Source organism: Amblyomma maculatum, chromosome 2, assembly GCF_055883805.1.
Source record: "Amblyomma maculatum isolate TAMU_Amacu chromosome 2, ASM5588380v1, whole genome shotgun sequence".
In the NCBI taxonomy this organism is placed as follows: domain Eukaryota; kingdom Metazoa; phylum Arthropoda; class Arachnida; order Ixodida; family Ixodidae; genus Amblyomma; species Amblyomma maculatum.
The window spans coordinates 26,909,382-26,929,555 of record NC_139345.1 but is presented as its reverse complement, the minus strand read 5'-3'; the positions used below and the strand labels follow the sequence as shown (position 1 = coordinate 26,929,555).

Genomic DNA, 20,174 nt, shown 5'->3' with positions numbered 1-20,174 from the left:
TTGGGGGCTCGACCCAGACGTTGCCGAGCTGCTGCTGCAACGTGGGCTGCGGCTGACGCTCGGCTCGCACGGGCTCAATGAGACTCGGTTCCCGGTGATGCGAGCGGGGATGAACGCGGCGAGGCGAAAATCACGCTGGCTTTGTAAGACTGGGTGGCTTCCACAGCGTGGAGTGGAAGTGCACGTTTAGAGAGGATCCACCGGTGCCCAGCCTTAGTGAATTTTCGTTAAAGCGCATTTCGCAGGGGTTATATTAACGATGCAGTATTTTAAATATAACACAAATTCTTTCACCGACACGCCCCGCCGCGATGGTGTGGTGGCTAAGGCTAGGGACTGCTGTGCCTCAGGATTAGGGACCGAATAATGGTCGCGATGGCCGCTTTTCGATAGAGGCGAAAAGCGCCCGTGTTCTCTGCAATGTTAGTGCGCGTTAAAGAGCTCCAGGTTGACGAAATTTCCGTAGCCCTCCTCTACGACATCTCTCGTAGCCTGGGTCGTTTTGGGAGGTCAAAACGCAATGAACCAAACCAAACCTTCAACGACACAAAACTAGAGCAATGTATCGGCCGGGTACACACAAGCGAGTCCTACTTGTGGAGTGGCGGGAAGGGAGGCAGTTTCGCCGAGGTACTGAATGTTGGCAACATGACGGTATGCATGCTGAGGATTCATCGTTCCTGTTACCATTAAACTACGGGTATAGTGGGTGCTATGCAGGGATGTCGCTGGGCACGCCAATCTTTCACTAGCATTAAAGCGCTATGCTGTGAGAACAACTACTTTCTTGCCTGTTCGGATACGGTAAATAACTCACATTTTTCTTCCGAAACGAAAATTAAACGCATTAAACCCGCCTCACATGAACATGCATAGCGCTGCCTTACTGACCGTTTATTCTTATTAGTCAGAAAGCGACCGCGAGGTCCAGGATTGGAGCGGCAAAACTTTGCCAACCACGAGGTGGTCTAAAGAGATGCAACCAAAATCAGGATGGCAAAAACTTGCCTATGAGCTTAGCACTGTCAGGAGAATGAGCGTCTTCGCTTATGAGCTGAGAACCAGAGGCTTGTATACCTAAATGCGACATATCGCTCCTACACCGCAAAAAACGTTTTAATTTTAAATCTGCTCCTTCCAGGGAAGTGTAACATTGCGCAAGTTTTCGTTCGCTGCACAGCAGCCAAACGAATTAAAATAAAAAAATAAGATGATTAAGTGGAGGCATGCAGTTACTCTGATTGTAAGCAGTGACATAAGTGGTGACAAGACATTTGGCGTAATTTGCTTAAGCACTATGTTTGCTAACAACCTAAACAACATTTTTTGTATATGATCACATATATTGCATTGTCTTGTACCTTTTCTGCTCATCCCACCCCTTATGTAATACTCCGCGAGGGGTCTTTAAGGTAATAAAATGAAATGAAATGAAATGGTAGACTTTTCTTAATCGGTGGCCACAAGCGTGCTTCTGCATTGGCCTCTGTGGGTGGAATCAGTGTAACCAGTATTCTGCTCCGTACACTAACGTATATCATATATACCTGTCCAACATGAATGCGCCGCAGATTGTCCGCCGCCTGTCAGCGAACGCAAGTGCCAGAAAACCGGAAACACACCTGCACAGAATAGTGCGCCAGCCTATCGATTGTCTGATATTCTAAACCTGAAGTTCCCGCCAGCTTGAGCCTATAATATCCCTCAAAGCATGAGCGTAAATAGAGTTTTCTCTTTATTTTGACGCCGGTGCGCACGTGTTTGAAGAACATGTAAAGTTCTAAAAGGTCAGCCAAAGTTTTACTTCTGAACCTTTGGCACTGATGCTTACCGAGCTTTAACGAAGTGTGACGTTTGGAGACTCAATCAACGAATAATCAGAGAAAAACTAATAGACCACGCGAGCGCGCGTGTTCCTTTGTTCTCTGGACGACGTCCTTGCTTTTAGGGCTATTTTAGCAAATCTATTGTGGAACAGAGCATGTCTGCGTCAATATGGCTTAGTTGGAATCTAGGAGCTCAGAATGTCTCCTCTCGGACCGGAGAATTGCGTTCGCGATGTTCGTTCGGCCATTTTCTTTTTGTTTTCGAAAGTAAGAAGAGAGTCGCAGCGGTCAGGTCCGAACTCAAAGCTGCGCCCTCGCTCCCACCGACGCACGGCGTGCTTTTGGGAGACTGATATTGTTCCAGAGCATTGCCTCACAGCGTACAGAACCCAAAGACTCCTGGCCGCGCGTTGAATGCCTTGCTCGCAACCGGTCGAAATGGACAGCGGCGGAGGAGCCGCTCCCGTCCCAGAGGAAGTTGCGATTCGAATCCTCTCAATGACTCGAGCGAAGCGAGGCGGCAGCAGCCAAGCGTGGCCGCGCGAAGGGCTCATCACCGCGCAGCGCTCATTGTCGGGGGGACTCGTGGTGAATCCCGGGTGACCGCGCAGAGCACGCGCGCTCTTCCGATATGGGCTACCCGGTCAGCGTGCTCGATTCTTTTCACTCGCGCAGCCGCATCAATGGAACTGTGGTGGGAAAAGCGGAGCACGCTCTCCTCTCCGTGTGGTTCGGCAGGTTGCAAGAAGCGCAGGTATGCGAGGCCTTACTGCCCAACCTCATGGAAAGAGTCGCCCACAAGAGTCGGGATGTGCAACCCTGGTTTCATCGGTGAACCGATTCAGCCACTGAAGACGTCGTAGGGTCGTGTCAATGCGGCCGGCGCTGGGTCGCTTCCTTCCATTGTATACCGAGAGAGAACACGCGGAGGACGGCTGTCGTCGGAGTAATGGCTCAAAGAAGCGAGAAGCCGTTCTGGCGCTGAAGTGGCAGGATAACTGCATCGACGACAAAAGGAATGGAAGTGAGATGAGACTGAAACGCGGAAGGACCAATATCCGGGAGCATCGCAAGGAGTTAATACGCTCACACTTGGGATGACGACGTCTTAATGTCTTTTTTTTTTTTTTCAGTGGGCGTGAATGTAAGATAGCTGCGCGCGGTTGTACACGTATGACACGTAGAGCATCATAACAGGTGAAATATTGTAGGACTATTACACCGCGCGAGTGATAGCATCATAGGAATGAGACCAGAGCTAATCATATTTTTTGAAAAATATGCTCGAGGAAACGTATCGCATTTGCACAAACCAAAATTTCTCTGAGCACTGAAATCGATGGAGAGTAATTATTGATGAACTTACGCGATTAGCCTCGCGGATGATTGCAGATCTTTCAACAAGCTTCCATCACGAAGCTCGACAGGTGTGGTCTGGGCTCCTGCAAAAAAAAAAAAAAAATCAAAACATTGTAGCTCATGTCAGGAGCATTAGGCACAAACAAGGCGATTGTGCTGGAAGCATCGCGGGCAAAGCAGCAAGTTCCTTGGGAAACTAAAACCGATCACAGGTCGACACGGCACCTCTAAGGGTACCGTAGACAGCCGTCAAAAAAGCGTCTACGCTCCGATATGACGGAGATTTGAAGATTCCATCACTACCACAGGCAGCGAAAAGGATTTTTTCTTAGACTCGCCTTCTCGCAGCTAGTGGACTTTTTTTGACATCCAGGTGATTCGACATATTGATCTCCTTACACCACCGCTGACTACCTCTGTTGACATACGAACCACCAGATAAATGTTGACTAAACCGCAGGGTGCAGACACCTTTGTTTTGTTGCTTCAACAACATTGCGAGTATAACGGTGCGCATCAGGAAATCACCCTCACCACAATTTGCCCCAGCAGACATGGAGAGAATGTAGCGGTGCTGATATTGATAATCGCACAAACGGCGATCTCGTTGTCTCGTTAATTCTTTTTCTTTCATCTTTCCACCTTCCACCGCAGAGGATAACGGCAAACAAGCTGCTCCCTGGCCAGCTTTACACGCTGTGAACAACTCAAGTGTTTGCACGGAAGGTGCACAACCTGTAAACAGCACAAGTGGTGTTGCATATTTGCCGGGTTCCAAAGGAGCAACTTTCTTTGTCACGTTCGCATTGCATATTGTCACACCATTCACGGCATTATTCTTGCCGCACATAAATGCTTGAGGATGAGAACGGGATTTGATTTATATAAAAAGGGCTCCGAGCTCTGGGAAATTCGTACAAGCTGACGCACCGGAGGCATAACGAGCTCTTCGACGCGATCTATAGAAGCAGAGACAGGCGCTATAAACGAAGCACCAACACCAAGTGGATCAATTCCGCTTGTAGTGGACAACACTTGTTATTAGTAAGCAAGTTCAAATATTATAAGATACTGTTATGAACACATTGATGAGAATCATGTAATCTTCAAATGTGCAGCAAAATCTTCATTTAGAGTTTGTTCTGCCCTTATCCCGAGTAGCTAAGACCGCCATCGGAAACAAGCAGGCACCATTTTTGACAATAAACAGCAAGAAAGTACAAGCGTCACAGATGCATGCGCATCTATATTGACTACTATGATGCGATCGTATGAGGCGTGAAAAAAAATGCATAAAAATTAAAAATTAAAAAAAAATGCTTCTGCCCGGAATATCAGTGTATGCGCCTGCTCTTTTCGTGTGCTTTAATTACTTCGGCGCAAATGATAACAGAGGCAGGAAGTGGGAGTCTCATTCCAACAAATAGCTGTCGTTACGCGGATGCCTGCGTAAATCTGAGCATTTGTTTAGTAATTATTACGTGCCCTTGGTTTTATTTGCTAGTATAAGTGTTCACATTAATCTTAAAATGAAGAAACTCTTCAGTGCCGTAGCTGATGCTGAGAAATGCCTGCGAGATTGAGCTAGAGCCTTTCCACCGGGCGTCTCGCCGTCGTAGACATAAGCCACCAATGTTGTCGAAGTTCGCCTCAGTTGCTGGCTCCTTATTAAGCTGCTTACTCTGCGTGTGACAGGTTAGAGCCAACGTTGCTATTGAGCAGCATATGTTGGCAAGAATATTCGCAGCAAAGAGCCCTTTATCAAATCTTATGTAACTGTGCACACGAGAATAGTTGAGGACTTGTACACCTGACGGAACTGATCAATTTAAAGTTGGATTCAGACAGATGCATTCAGTCGTGAACAGAGGGATTATCTCTCTTAGTTTACGTATCAGCAATATGCCCCCGCATAGTCACCGTTAAAAATGTTATATATGCTCTTTAATAAAACGTGCGCACGTATCTTGAGCAATGAAGACCTCTCTTTGCCGGATTTCGTCACTGGAGTAAAGACACGTGAATATTTATTTCTATCTCACTGGAAGACACTTTATGGCCTACCAGTGAGGCTTTGCACAACCAGACGTAGGTCAGGCGGCTGCATATAGCAAACCCACAGCGGACGCTATAAGCGTATTTTGCGAAGTTTTCAGAATTTCGTGGATCGAACAAATCAAGCCATTTCAGCACAAAGGGAGAGACAACAGCGCACTTCTCGACGCTCCTCAGTCCGACATATCGACCTACACGCACGATACCAATTCTTCAGTCGAACACGTTTTCGCTGCCACGTATGCAAGAGCAGCAAAAAGGTAAGACGGTGAAAGCACAGGAGCAATGCTGTGAACGGTGCGAATAGCGTCCACAGAGGCCACCCGTAGGCGACCACAGCCAGCCTAACGTGACACTGCGGATGCAGACTGAAAACTTTTCTTTCGTAGCATTCTACGAGAAATCGAAAAACATAGGGTTTCGAAACGCCGTAATACAAACAAATAAACTTCGTCTTACTCACACTGGAGACCATGTGCCAGCTTTAATATATATGGAAGGTATCGGGTACATTGTTATAGACGGCAAGCGATGGTTTTTCGGCTCACTCAAATACTGCAGGAAGTTAGGCGCCAGACGAGAGTGGTCCATAAAAAAAAAAAAAAAAAAAAAAAAAGGATATATAGTGTACCCACAAAATGTCAGGCCATGATCTTCCTGGTTGTTGCGGTTAGGCGCTAGATGAAGGCGAAGCTCCTCGGAATGGCGCCTGCGTCTGTGACAAGAATTCGACATCCATCATGCTACGTTCATCTATATACAGCGTAGCGAGAAGCGTTTTGATAGTAAGCCAGGTTTCACCCACGAAAAGAAGTTTTTTCTTGGAACCTAGCTCAGAATAAGGTCAAAGTCTTGCTATGTAGGACTGCTTTCCTTTCTTTTTTCCATCGGTCCCTCATTCTTCTCTCAATGAGAAGGTGAGGGATTTAGTAACAAAACACAGTCGTCAAAGACGCCGACAACGCGCACCTACAAATCTGCTCTTCCATTCGTCATAGCTGATCGCACGGTTGGCTCTCTGGAGAAGACACATTAATCAACGTTCGTGACGCCGCGAGGGGACACGCTGGAGTGGAGATAAAGAAGCTACGCGCACACATACGCACGGTCGAAAGCCGTGACGCCCAACGCGCACCCTTAGCGAAAGAGGCCAGCGGCACCAAGAAATGATGATAATGATGAGGACACTATATGGTTGTCCCCTTTGCAGCACACAGGCATCACCAGAGCCAGCTAGCGTCGGCGGCAACGTGTAAACTAGGTCGTGTTCTGCTCGGCTTCCCCCTTTAGCGCCTGAAGACGCGGCAGGGTCAGCGCGTCTCGCTGCAACGGCCGCGTCTCCTTCCGTTGCTCGCTGCAGTGGAGCAAACCCATGTTCATTTTGCCGGGCGCGTACCGTCGGTTCGCGGGCTGGATGCGGCGCGAGGTACTCTTACAGCGTGAAACGCAGTCGCTGTAGTCGTTGTACGAGCGATTGCGCCGCCGAGTGGTTTCCGCCGGCGTGTGCCTCGGGGCGGACAATGAGCGGTCGCGAGGTACGCCAAGGAACGTGATGGGGAGACGGCGGCTGCGCTTTACGCACGCTTTACCGTGGAAGAAAGATCGAGGCGACGGAATATGCTCCGGTAAACGAGTTGACCCAGCGCCTTTGACCCCACCGCGGCCGTGACTTGTGAGCTATCTGAGTTAGCACTGGGCGCGCTGTGATGAGTTGCCGAGGTTCAAGGCGAAGACGAGATGGATCCCCGCAGATGTTCTCATTTGAGCGGTACGAGATAGCTGTGATGGATATCTTGCATTCGCGGGGCACATTCATCGAGAGCGTTAAAATATTTGCAGGAGGCGCGTGTTAAAAACCCTAGGGAGATTGACTGAGCGCGTTTATTCTTTTAAACTTGGTCTCTCTCCATTAACAGTACTTCGATTTCTCGAAGATGGGTAGGTAAACATTGGACTTTCCTTTGATGTTTAGAACTGTCTAAAAATCGAATGTTTGAATACTGCGTAGAACAGTTGAGGTTGACTCTGGCTATTTCGACACAATAACACTAATAAACTCCGACGCAATTTCTCACAGCTAGATTGAACTGGCACAAGTTCCTACATTCAAAATTTAAATATAATTTGCGCGTCTAACTGCGTGACCATGCTTTTATCTTCCATTGCGCACACTAAGAGATGAGAATCGCCCTGAGACCGTGGTGCGCAGTAACTGGAAAAATGGTGAACTTATCCGAAAACGTTTAAACTTTTCATCCATAATGGCTCCGACGGTCACGCAATTCAAACCAACGGCGATGTAAATACACCAGATTCATTTGTCGGTGCATCTCAATCAGTGCCTCAGGCTCTCGCAGTGCGCGTTGTAACCGGTAGCCTGTAGGGCATTGTGGTGTAAATTTGTCGCCAACCTTCATCATTTCACTTAACGGTGCGAATGATGGCTCACCCATTTGATGAGTGGGGGCGGGGACTGTATGGAGCATCAGAAGAGAAACGAGCGCGAACTGGAGAGCACACTGCTCAGCATAAAAAACAATAAAAAAAAAGTTAAGATCCAGCTGAACGCGACCGACACGTATAAAACATCAAAAGTGTGTAATGAAATCGAGCGCACTATCGATCCAATAAAGCCGTTTCCCGGTGACTCCCCTCCAAGAGGCTAAAACAGCGAGCCTGCATCACTGCTGAGCTCGAACCTCACAAGCGCGTTAAGCTAGAGAAAGTCCTGACTAAAGCCTAGTGTGTATACCGCTATCTATGAGCCGGTCTAAAAAATGTTACGCCGTTTCTGCAGTGCATTTTATGCGTAAGCCTACCTTTGATTTCGAGGAAATATATAGGCTATAATTTTTTTAATTCCTAGCATATCTCAATTTCTGCGAGACTGCAAAAGGGCTTCGATGGAAAAATGACGCAAACGTTAAAACATTTTCCGGCTCGTTTCTATGCCATCGATTGAACGAGTATGTTCACCATGCTAATGCTTTATGAAGTTTTTAATTACTGTTTAGGAGGTATCCTCGTTCTAAAAGTGACTACATTCACATATATTCATTTCTTTATAGCAAGTTTATTTTTTTTTATACGCGCACACTAAATGCGCACTCTAACAGTCGCTGTAGCAACTTCGGCAGCAATTATTGCTAGCATTTTTTTTTCTCCCGATGTGCCAAAACCCCGTCACCGTTAGAGGTGAAATTCATTATTAGGTCGAGACAGCGATGCCGTCATGGATGTTACTTAAATACGAAAGACCAGTCACAGCTCGCCTCCTAACGCACGCCGATTAATTAGCGCCTCTCGGCACAACAGGAAAAATTTGGGGTCTACCTCAACCACCAGTAGGTGTCGGGTGAATTTGCTGACGAATACAGTAACAGAAAAAAACACAAACACAGCGAAGATGCAGCTCAGAACTTCAATGCTGTCGCATTTTCTCTTGAATCTTAAGTGGCCACATATCTTGCTTTAATGCATCTATGTTGTATGACTGTCGTCTGTTGAAGTTTCGAATCAACCTTTTTGATGAATGACTTCCGTAAGGCTCATTACTGAGTCTAGAACGCCTGTTTAGAACAGTCAGTATATTATTAACATTACTATTGTGACGCTTTCAGAAAAACATGACAGCCTTAGCACCGTTTCTGTTTCGGCGTGTAGTACATGATCTGCTGCATCATTCACTTATCGAGTTATCCACATTCATTTTATCAGCATTTGCAAAACACTTCTACAGTTCCGGTCGCGTAACCACGGCATAGAAAACTCCCGTGAGTTACTGCAATTACGGCTGCTCATTGACCAAAGCGACAAGATGGGCTGCGGAACCATTTACGCGAGGCATTTCGGAGAAGCTGAGCGTCGCCAGGAGGCAGCTGCGTTTTCTGACGATAGCGCTCCTGCAAATGGACGGTATAACGACGCGGCCATCTCGCTCGAACCTCCCTTCTCTTCCTCGGTCTCCTGGCTAACATTGCCGGAACACGGGGCGGAAAAAGGTTTCCGTGAGACCACGCTTACGTTAAGCTCGAAGGTTTGAGAGACCGCACGGAAATGTGGTTCTGCAGTGGCCCCACACGCATAGGCATTAGGAGGCTGTTTCTTCCGAAATATTTAAAGACCGAGCAATGGACGCATTCTTTAGATGGCTCAGTAATTCGACCTTCATAAGAACCAGCAGCAAGACATTAATCGAAGACAAAAGAAGAACGGAAGAAGAAAATTTAATTTCACCATTTGCTCGTTACTAACCAATAATTTCCTGCAGTGTGTTCGCTGCGATATAATATTAGTAGTTTGGTTTGAGACATATGCAACGCTTAGCCTACTAATTAAAAGGGAAAGGCGACCAAGAGAAATGACTGAGTTATTATAGCAATGCGTGTAGCCTACGCAGTTAAGTATATGCTTCAATTTCTTCTTGGTATGGCAAATATCGGGCACTGCACCAGTGGATATTATCAGGAGTAGTATTGCGACACTTAACCATGACTTATTAAAGCGCCCAACTATTGCTCTTCTTTTTTTACAGAAATAAAGGCTGGAACCAGCTCCCTAGAAATGTAATGGTTGGGCGTGATTTCTAAAATTGTATTGAAAGCCTTATTTATTATTTTCTTATATTTTGATGGATTTGTATCATCTACTAATTCATGTATTGTTTATTATGCATTTTCTCTTGTTATTACTTTCCGTTTTATTACCCACCTCGCTATTTGTTCCTGTGTCGTTGCTTTTAGCGTTCCTTCCTTAAGGCTGCACCAACTGATGCAATAAGTACTTTCTTCTGGGCGAGTTGGTTCATATTAGCAAAAGGTAAAAGACTGGCGCAAAAAGTAGAAGAAGAAAGAGACGTGACAACAAGACAGAGCGCAAACTTCCAACTGGTTTTATTTAGTAAACGGTACCTACTTATATAGACAAGTGAAATCATATCATATCGATCAAGAGTAAACACGTGAGCACACAACCAGCGAAGATCATCTACCAAGCAGGGCAAAAATGACTTAAATCTCACCAGATTATCACTGAGGCCAAAAAAATGTTTGCAGTGTAAGAAGGCTGAATGATGTATGCAAGGTATACCAGCAAACGCAGACAGATCACACACCTCCAAGACTGCGCGCGCGCAAACAACACACACACGCACACACACAGAGATACACACACAAACACACAAACAGACAAGCACACGTAAAATCGTAACAACACATTTCTATGGCTAGGCCACGTCAGACCTAAAAACAAAGTAAAACAGGCAGTCGCAAACTAAAACCGATAAAACAGCCAAATGGCTAAAAACCTAAGTGAATAAAATCAATTTTCTAGGCAAAAGCCGCGTCAGTCATAAAAATCAACAACAAACAAGAAGAATTGTTGATTTTTAGGCAAAAGCCTCGTCAGTCATAAAAATCAACAACAAACAAGAAGCAGTGTAACAGCAAGTAACACAGCAAATCCCACATGTCCTAAAATGGCTAGCTCCTTATCTAGGAGTGTTAAAGAGGTTGAACTAATACATTTTTCACCGTTTTTCGTTATTAAAAAGGCCTCAATGATCTCTCTCTGCACTTTGGTTTTGCTACGTGCGAGAATTACAGTGCCCTCATACACAGGTTTGCATTTATGGCAGACAATATGGTCATACAGGTTACCAGTTTTATAGCTTTCCACATTCCTCTTATGTTCAATGATTCGGTCATTCACACATCTACCCGTTTGTCCAATGTATAGGCACCCACAAGTGCGAGGCAGGCTGTACACAACATTGGTGGAACATTCAATGAACCTGGTGCCATGCTTCTTTTCACATCGCTCACGTTTCTTGGCCAGAACGGTACAGACGCTTGACAGCTTAGTAGGCGCGGAAAAGAGAACAGTCACATCATTCCTGTTGCCAATCTTCAGGTTATGGGAAATTTTGTGCAGATAAGGGATGACTTGAACCTGATGTCTTGGCCGAGGCACAGTCGAGGCTTTCTTACTGTCATTCCTGTGTGCTTTACGCAGTAGACTTGCTGTTACACTGTGGATTACGTTGGCGGGATACCCTGCTTATTCAAGACGATTGATCTGGATGGTGACGCTGCTTTTCAGGTTGTGTGAACAGCTTCTGGCAAGTGCGGCTTGAAGAAGACCAGCTATAATCCCACGTTTGATGAGCTTCGAGTGGGCGCTTTCATAGGCCAATAAGCTCATAGGCCTATGCTCATAGGCCAATAAGCTATAGGCCTATTCATAGGCCTATGAAAGCGCCCACTCGAAGCTCATCAAACGTGGGATTATAGCTGGTCTTCTTCAAGCCGCACTTGCCAGAAGCTGTTCACACAACCTGAAAAGCAGCGTCACCATCCAGATCAATCGTCTTGAAAAAGCAGGGTATCCTGCCAACGTAATCCACAGTGTAACAGCAAGTCTACTGCACAAAGCACAAAGGAATGACAGTAAGAAAGCCTCGACTGTGCCTCGGCCAAGACATCAGGTTCAAGTCATCCCTTATCTGCACAAAATTTCCCATAACCTGAAGATTGGCAACAGGAATGATGTGACTGTTCTCTTTTCCGCGCCTACTAAGCTGTCAAGCGTCTGTACCGTTCTGGCCAAGAAACGTGAGCGATGTGAAAAGAAGCATGGCACCAGGTTCATTGAATGTTCCACCAATGTTGTGTACAGCCTGCCTCGCACTTGTGGGTGCCTATACATTGGACAAACGGGTAGATGTGTGAATGACCGAATCATTGAACATAAGAGGAATGTGGAAAGCTATAAAACTGGTAACCTGTATGACCATATTGTCTGCCATAAATGCAAACCTGTGTATGAGGGCACTGTAATTCTCGCACGTAGCAAAACCAAAGTGCAGAGAGAGATCATTGAGGCCTTTTTAATAACGAAAAACGGTGAAAATGTATTAGTTCAACCTCTTTAACACTCCTAGATAAGGAGCTAGCCATTTTAGGACATGTGGGATTTGCTGTGTTACTTGCTGTTACACTGCTTCTTGTTTGTTGTTGATTTTTATGACTGACGCGGCTTTTGCCTAAAAATCAACAATTCTTCTTGTTTGTTGTTGATTTTTATGACTGACGCGGCTTTTGCCTAGAAAATTGATTTTATTCACTTAGGTTTTTAGCCATTTGGCTGTTTTATCGGTTTTAGTTTGCGACTGCCTGTTTTACTTTGTTTTTAGGTCTGACTTGGCTTAGCCATAGAAATGTGTTGTTACGATTTTACGTGTGCTTGTCTGTTTGTGTGTTTGTGTGTGTATCTCTGTGTGTGTGCGTGTGTGTGTTGTTTGCGCGCGCGCAGTCTTGGATGTGTGTGAATCTGTCTGCGTTTGCTGGTATACCTTGCATACATCATTCAGCCTTCTTACACTGCAAACATTTTTTTTGGCCTCAGTGATAATCTGATGAGATTTAAGTCATTTTTGCCCTGCTTGGTAGATGATCTTCGCTGGTTGTGTGCTCACGTGTTTACTCTTGATCGATATGATATGATTTCACTTGTCTATATAAGTAGGTACCGCTTCCTAAATAAAACCAGTTGGAAGTTTGCGCTCTGTCTTGTTGTCACGTCTCTTTCTTCTTCTACTTTTTGCGCAAGTCTTTTACCTTTTACCAACTGATGCCTTCCCTCAGGGCGAACACTTTGTGTTTCGTTAACCCCGTGTATCTGAATCCTCTATAATAGTGTCCTGCTGACAATGCACATATACACAGCAAATAAATGAATAATTTTAGGTGTTATTTACAACGACAACAAACACCGGTCCCGTCGACGGGAAACAGCGCAGAGCTATACTGCAACCGCTAAAAGAAGCTAACCCCATGAGCACTCACCACAAGAACGAAGTTATTTTCCTGCACCGCACTCAAAAGTCACGGCAAAACAGTTAGTGATTGCTAGGTGAATACAAACAAACATACTCTTTAAACTCAGATAACTTTCACTTTGCCTCCGTCCGCAGAGATTGAAACAGACTGAGTTGTACTGAACAGATCGCAGACACATAAGTATCATGCATTCTACATGCGACCCAGTCCAAATCACACCTTTCTTTCCTATCCCCGACCCGCAACCTGGCTCGAGGCTCTAGCTTAACTAGTGACCCAAGGTCTCATTTTAACTTCGAAATGAGCGGAGGCGGCGAGGCTGAGTAGTTGAAGGCATAGATTTAAATAGACAAAAATATAAAGCAAATTTGCATGTACTTCGAAGCAAGAAAAGCTGCATGGCTTGTCTATGTATCGGAAAACCGACCAATTTGCTTACACTGATGAATGAATATTCTTATACACCCATTCATATGCAATCCGCCGGGGTGGCGCAGTGGTTACGGCGCTCGACTACTGTTCTCAAGGACGCGGGATCGAATCCCGGCTTCGGCGGCAGCTCTTCTATAGAGGCGAAAAGCAAGGCGCCCGTGTGTAGTGCACGTTAAAGAACCCCAGGTGGTCGAAATTTCAAGAGTCCTCTACTACGGCGTCTCTCATAGCCTGAGTCGCTTTGGGGCGTTAAACCCCACAAACCAAACCAAACCAAACCATTCATATGTGACGTGTTACATCCACGAAGCTTTCGTTACTGTGCCCTGGCTTCGCTGGTGTCGGCCTTACTGTGGCGCAACCACTTGGGGTTGGTCCTTCAAGACACCGCTTTGCGTCCCCTTATGGCCGGCAATTGTTTCCTTGTGCGGCTGAAGCGTTCGGCAAGCGGCGTGCAATATTACAGAGCGCAGCCTCCACACATCATCATTCGGACGTATACGCAGCTTCCGCTGAGACTTATTCGTGTGTCATGACTTCCATAATGTGCGGCACACTACGCGTACGCGTACGGCGGCGTTTATAGCTCACTCACGCGCCTAAACGCGAGACGAGGGCGCGGAGGATAAGAGGGCGTAACGCTTCGACACGAATTTTACGCATGCTGGTGCATTCTAACTGTCCTTTGCGATCTCTGGTTGGTCTGCGTCGGACCTCGCTGCAACACTTCAAGCATGGGGCGTGTGGCTTAGGCGTGCGCTTGAAACGTGATATGAAGCAATGACAGACGCACAATGACATTTGGCTTTTATGGCTTTCAAATTCCTTTCAACGGCAACAGCAGCGCCCTAACAGGCAACTATGTCTAGCGGACAAACCAGCTCTGAATGGCACATAACAGAACGCGATGCACCTTTTTTCTAAGTACGACCGCCAACAGGATGCCAGTGAAGTACGATTCGTGCGCTCGGCGTGAGTGGATCACAGATTGTGCACCATACCAAGCAGCGTTTTGACGGCGAGTCACTCGCCGTCTGCGACCTTAGCGGCCAGCAGTAGCAGCGCTGTTTCCTGAAACACGCGGTTGTGACAAGCAAATTACTTTGAACTTGCACGTCTGAAAGAACCTCCGTTGCATTACCCATCTCAGGTTGATATTATTAATTTCCTTCTATACGGTCCATGTAGTACAGAAATTGTTGTGAGGTCTGAGAGATCTCGTACGTGCCAAAGCACCAAGTGGTACTTTTGGCTCCTTGCAGCTCTCGTGGCTCTCTAATAGCATCGGCAAGAGTTAGCCAGCATAGTGTCTTCTATTTACAAACGGCTGCAGAATCTTTAGAGACGCTCCCGCTGGCCAAGTTGCGATCTTGTTTTTCAGCGCAAATGTTAATGCCCAGTTTTCTGATCAAGCGTTGGTACTGCAACAAAATCCCGTGACCCTGTGTAGAAAATACGAATAACAGAGTGCATTTGGTTCTCTTCTCATGATCATGACAATTAGACTCACGTGCCCCATCGACGCCTCCGACTGGCTGGCGGAGTTTGTAGTGTCATCGCCGATTTAGTCAGAAAGAAGTGGAAATTTACTGGCGTCCTGGAATGTCTGTCATCACCATTGACCTCTTCGGCAAAGCTTGTGTTAGACACCATAATGCAATATGATGCCAGGGACTCGCTTTAACTATATGATCAAAGGACAAGTACTCTGGCAACCACGTCGTAAGGATCATTTAAACTAGAAATATTGAAGACAGAAATTACGGTTACCATCACGAGACGGAGCTGCAAAGACCTTCCGTTTCAAAAGATAGTACAATGGCATTCATATCAGACCATGACGCGCCTTTAGACACTGAAGAACATTCCTCAAAAATCAGACGCGAAACGCTGAACATAAAAGAATGGAGGAGAGATGTCCTGGTGAAATGTCTTCAATAATCCAAACATGAAAACAAAAACCTCCATTCAAGCGCAGATATCCCCACAAGAGTTGCGCTATAACCGTATGTTGCTGAGTATCATGATCTGCTTTAAATGTCTTTTTTGGGAGGGTATCTTTTTTGTTTCTCCAGTCCGCCAGCACCCTTTTGAGTGCACGCATGTCCGCCTCTAAACTGAAGATTAAATATTGAGATCATTCTGAAAAGAAACTACGCGATCGAAATAACTTGACCTTTAACGCCAGCGATTCTCTGCAGCTATGTTACTGTTATTTTTACCTGAAGCTAGGTAATGTGTACAGCTCTTGCTGGCTTTCGTCTTGGGCTGTTAATGAGCGCTAAAGCGGCCGTCTCAGCGCAGCGATTACAACGATCATGGATCGACATGCTGTAGCTTTTTACGCACGTTTTTGCTGTGACAGGCCGCAGTAAAGCTGTTAACAAATGTGGAGCACTTCACACAAGTTCATGAGTCATTGCCATCACCTTATAGCCTAAAAAAAAAATGTCCGAGATCACTACAGGATCCGCTCTAGAGAAATGCGTAGGCCTGAGCGTTGCTGCCTTGTCCCCGAGATGTGTCAGTGGCATTCCGCGAGTTACAGATACTGCGCCTTTCCTCTAAACCAATTATAGAACGCCGGCGATTTATGATGCCTTCAACGGAATGCTGGTTGTGTTCGACAATTGGGGCACGTCATGTACCTTGTGCAGCAGCAACACTCAGGCTTTCGCATTTCTCCACAGCTGATTCTGCAGTGCTGTCGGAATTTTTTAGACTGCAGTCGATTGATTACCTCTCTTTACACCCTTTTTAACCATTGCCACTCATTTTTTAACGCAAATGATGGCCTTTAATGCTCGTTCACATTCAAACATTTAAATTTGCCGTCCCCGAAAATTAGGGCTGCGTCACCGGAAGTCGAGTACCACGTGACCCCATTTTCACGTCGACATTACCCCTACCGGTAATTTCAACATCTTATTGACTTAATCGGTACTTATTATTTACTTAATTAACCCATATCAATCATTTTATCGCTTGCAAACCTTTCCTTGGCGCTCTATCCGAGGGTATGCCCCAATCTTTTCCGATACACTAATTAGTTCCTCTTTCACAGCGCCCCCCACGCGAAACCCGCCTACACAGCCATGCAATGCATTAATAAAGCATCCAATGGTCGCAACCTGTCTTACTGTGCACGTGGTGCTGTTGTAATTTTGCGAAAACATCGGTTGGGCGCCCCATCGACCATCCAGTCCACCTCGTCACCGCACCTTCCTAGATAGGGAGTTGCCTACCCACACACTGACACCCTCGATTCATTTATCCAACCCCATTCAGCCGCCTGTGCTCTCTGTAAACATACCCCGGCCCCCCAATAAAAGATCTACTACTCCCAATGAAAGCCTAAGCAGCAGCGAAGCGATAGCAGAATCGATTGAAAGGCGTAGAGAGATAAAGGTTATCTGCCCTCCAGAACTACGATCCCCTTCGCCCACATTATTAACCCTCCAGGAAAATTATGTTTCGTGTGTGAAGCATCGGATTAACTTGAAAAACTTGCTGACGCTCCAGCTGTAATCATTGAGGGCAAATCGAGTTGCTTTCATCGAATTGTTTCATCAGATGCCTGACCATCCTATAATTGTTATACCACGTCGTCGGTCGTCCTGGGGCGATTCAAACCCTAACGGACTAGGAACAATAAAAACTATGAGCCCGGAAAAAGTGTTTCAATCGACGTGGTAGTCCACTGCCTGAGTACGCTATAGGTGAAATATTGGCTTCCCTCGTGAATACGTTGCGCGTAGCTTATAGCACGGGTATGTGCGGTACTCTTGGGTGCTAGCGGCTATGCGCGTAAACAGAAAGTTCTTTCCTGAGGATTTCATGCTTTCTTGCGGCGCTGCTAGCTTGTAGCGTGGCAAACAAAACAGCGGGGTGCTTTAGTGGCGGTATCTCTCTCTCTGAGCTGCGCGGCTATGGAAACGGTCACGCTCCTCCATTTTATGACCGTTGCCTTCGTCCCAACCGACAAAAATGTGCTGGCCACGAGCAGAAGCGTTGACAGCTCTCGAGCCGCGGCTCCTGGGGTATACCTCAATAAATGAAGGTGGTCCTAGCCCACAGGCTGCCTTCAACATCCTCCTGGGCTTCTACACCACCAACCCAAGAAAAATAGAAAAGTCCGAAAAGAAAAGCGAGATACAATATAATTCCAGAGCATTAAACGTTTCTTACAAGGAGGAAACTGATTCATAGCATCCAGTGTCGGCCACGTGTTTTATGAAAGAGGTGCTTCGCACGCGGAAAGTCCACAAATAAAACAAATATCAGCGCAAAGCTAGAAAGACGTGTTCGAGAGAGAAAACCTGAATTCGCGTGGAAGGGAGGGAAAGGAAGAAGTACGGGGACGTGAAGTTGCCACATGAGAGCCCGGCTCTGTACTCCTCATTCCACACACTGCATACCACCACACCTCTTCATTTCTCTCCTCAGCATGTACATACATAAAGCTACAAATCAAATGCGTCGTCCCGGGAAAGGAACTGAGTCGGATCTAAAACGTCGGGCTTTTTAATAATAATAATAATAATAATAATAATAATAATAATAATAATAATAATAATAATAATAATAATAATAATAATAATAATAATAATAATAATAATAATAATAATAATAATAATAATAATAATAATAATAATAATAATAATAATAATAATAATAATATTAATTAAAAGATCTTGGTTTGGAATGGTTCACGTTTATTCGTCTTGTATTTTCGAGGCAGACAACGTTATTTTTTACCACGCTTTTCGAATCAAAACCACATTGACGAGTGTCGAGAAATTCGTAGGATTCAAATACAGACTCTAATCTGGTATTTAGAACACTATCAAAAGATATCCGCAAGTCAAGTGGTAAGGAATATATCCACCTACAACAAATATGACAGGTCAGTGCACGCCTTGCCGAGTTTCAGAAAAGTCAAATAATAGGGTTTTTTCCAGACCCCAGGTATCCTTCCTAACTCCCACAATCTATTTAAAATTTTCAAACGTTCCTTTGCAAGAAGGCTCAGAAAGATTGACCACCATTCAATAACATATATCCTCAATAACTGATGCAGTATATTCACCAAAATATTATACTTTACAAATTTATTCTAGTGCAATTAAGCTATTGAGTGGTACAATCGTACTACCCATTGTTGAAAGGCTCTGTTTTCACCTAGGGTTTCGTACTTTAAAAACAGTGTAATATCATGTGAAGAACTAGAAACGTTGGAGAAGCACTCACATTGCATGACCGCCTGTTCAATCGTAATTCTTAGTACACCAGGGTTGTCAAGAGGATGATTGTCAAGCAAGAGCAACTGCCGTTCAGTTTACGAGCCTACTCTCAGTATTTTGTTTCGAAGCAACTGCTCTATATTTATTTCTTCCAAGCTATTTTGGTGACACAATATGTAAATGTTCGACAGTAGTGCCAGTCACCTAGCATGACAAGAATCTAAACACAATACTACCGCGCCAGCTGTTCACAAACAAGTACTGTCGTTTATAATGGCCGTCAAGTATAACGAACGCTCTCTTATTAAGAACGAGGGTGGTGGTATCGTCGAAGTAAGCATTAAGGTAATGGCATTCTTCCAGATACAACGAAAGACCGTTACTGCACTGTAAACATCGTCCCGCAATCGAAAAACGGGAGCTTCGCATCAGTATATGGTAGCCGAAAAGCCTTTCTTAGCTTACGTGACACTACCCGTACACCCTGTCAAAACAGTGTGGCGATACTAAAAAAGCTACAGAAAAGGAGGCCCTAAACCGTTCGCAGTACGTATCACCGAGAAGCTGCGATGTCAGTCAATGCATGTGAATGTGCTGTCAGGTCTTGGACCTAAGCAGAACCTTGATGGAAGTGACACAGGGGAAGCTTTGAAAGCGAAACTACAGCTCGCTCTCGGTGATCAATCATCGCCAGCGATCTCAGAACTTTCAGCCAGTCGCGTGGCGCACGTCTTCTACCCAATCGCTTCTCGAACTTTGCGGCGTAAAGGCAGTACGCATATATTGTAAATGGTGTGCTCTTGCGCACGTGCGTTGTACTAGCTTCGTATTTGTATCCGTGCAACTTGGTCGTAGATCTAAGGCACGGAGGCTGATCTAGCACCATTTACTCTGAACGCTTATTTCTTAATTAGTAACATATGTCCCTAAAGCTGGTAGTTGGCAGATAGGATCTCGCGGGAGTTAAACGGCCACTCTTCAGCGTGTAGGAGCCGTATCGAACCCGGGTCTCGCGTCTCAGCGCTCGAGCGCCCTTACCACTCCGCCCCCGCGTTTGATTCCTTGAAACGATTTGGAGCAAAAAAAGTTGCGAGAAAGGAGACGGCAAAGCGAAACATTGAGTGTAGGACAAGTAACGTGACTTGCGGTTCTCCATGATCAGGTCAGTCCGGGTTAGGCCGATCAAGCTAAAAGGAAGTGAAATGAAATACGTACTAGGAAAGAACCAGCTACGCTATGACTAGTCATAAAGTTGAACAGGAACATGATATAGCGTAATGTGCCGGTGAAAATAAAAAAAAAAATGTCAAGGGTGTAATCAGGTGGTGGGGGGGGGGGGGGGGGAGTTGTCAAAACACCCCAGAAATTTTCTGAGTGCAGCATTCCCCCTTACTTTTGGCTCATAATTTTGTTTTTCGTCT

At 45.6% G+C, this 20,174-nt stretch overlaps 1 protein-coding gene across 1 annotated transcript in view; it reads right to left on the bottom strand.

The window, feature by feature from the left end:
• Positions 1-20,174, bottom strand: part of LOC146198195 (uncharacterized) — a 203,129-nt gene that overhangs the window by 120,928 nt on the left and 62,027 nt on the right. The window contains exon 2 of the mRNA XM_084593590.1: positions 3,193-3,268. The gene's annotated coding sequence lies outside the window, so the exon portion shown is untranslated. The remainder of the gene's footprint in view (positions 1-3,192; positions 3,269-20,174) is intronic.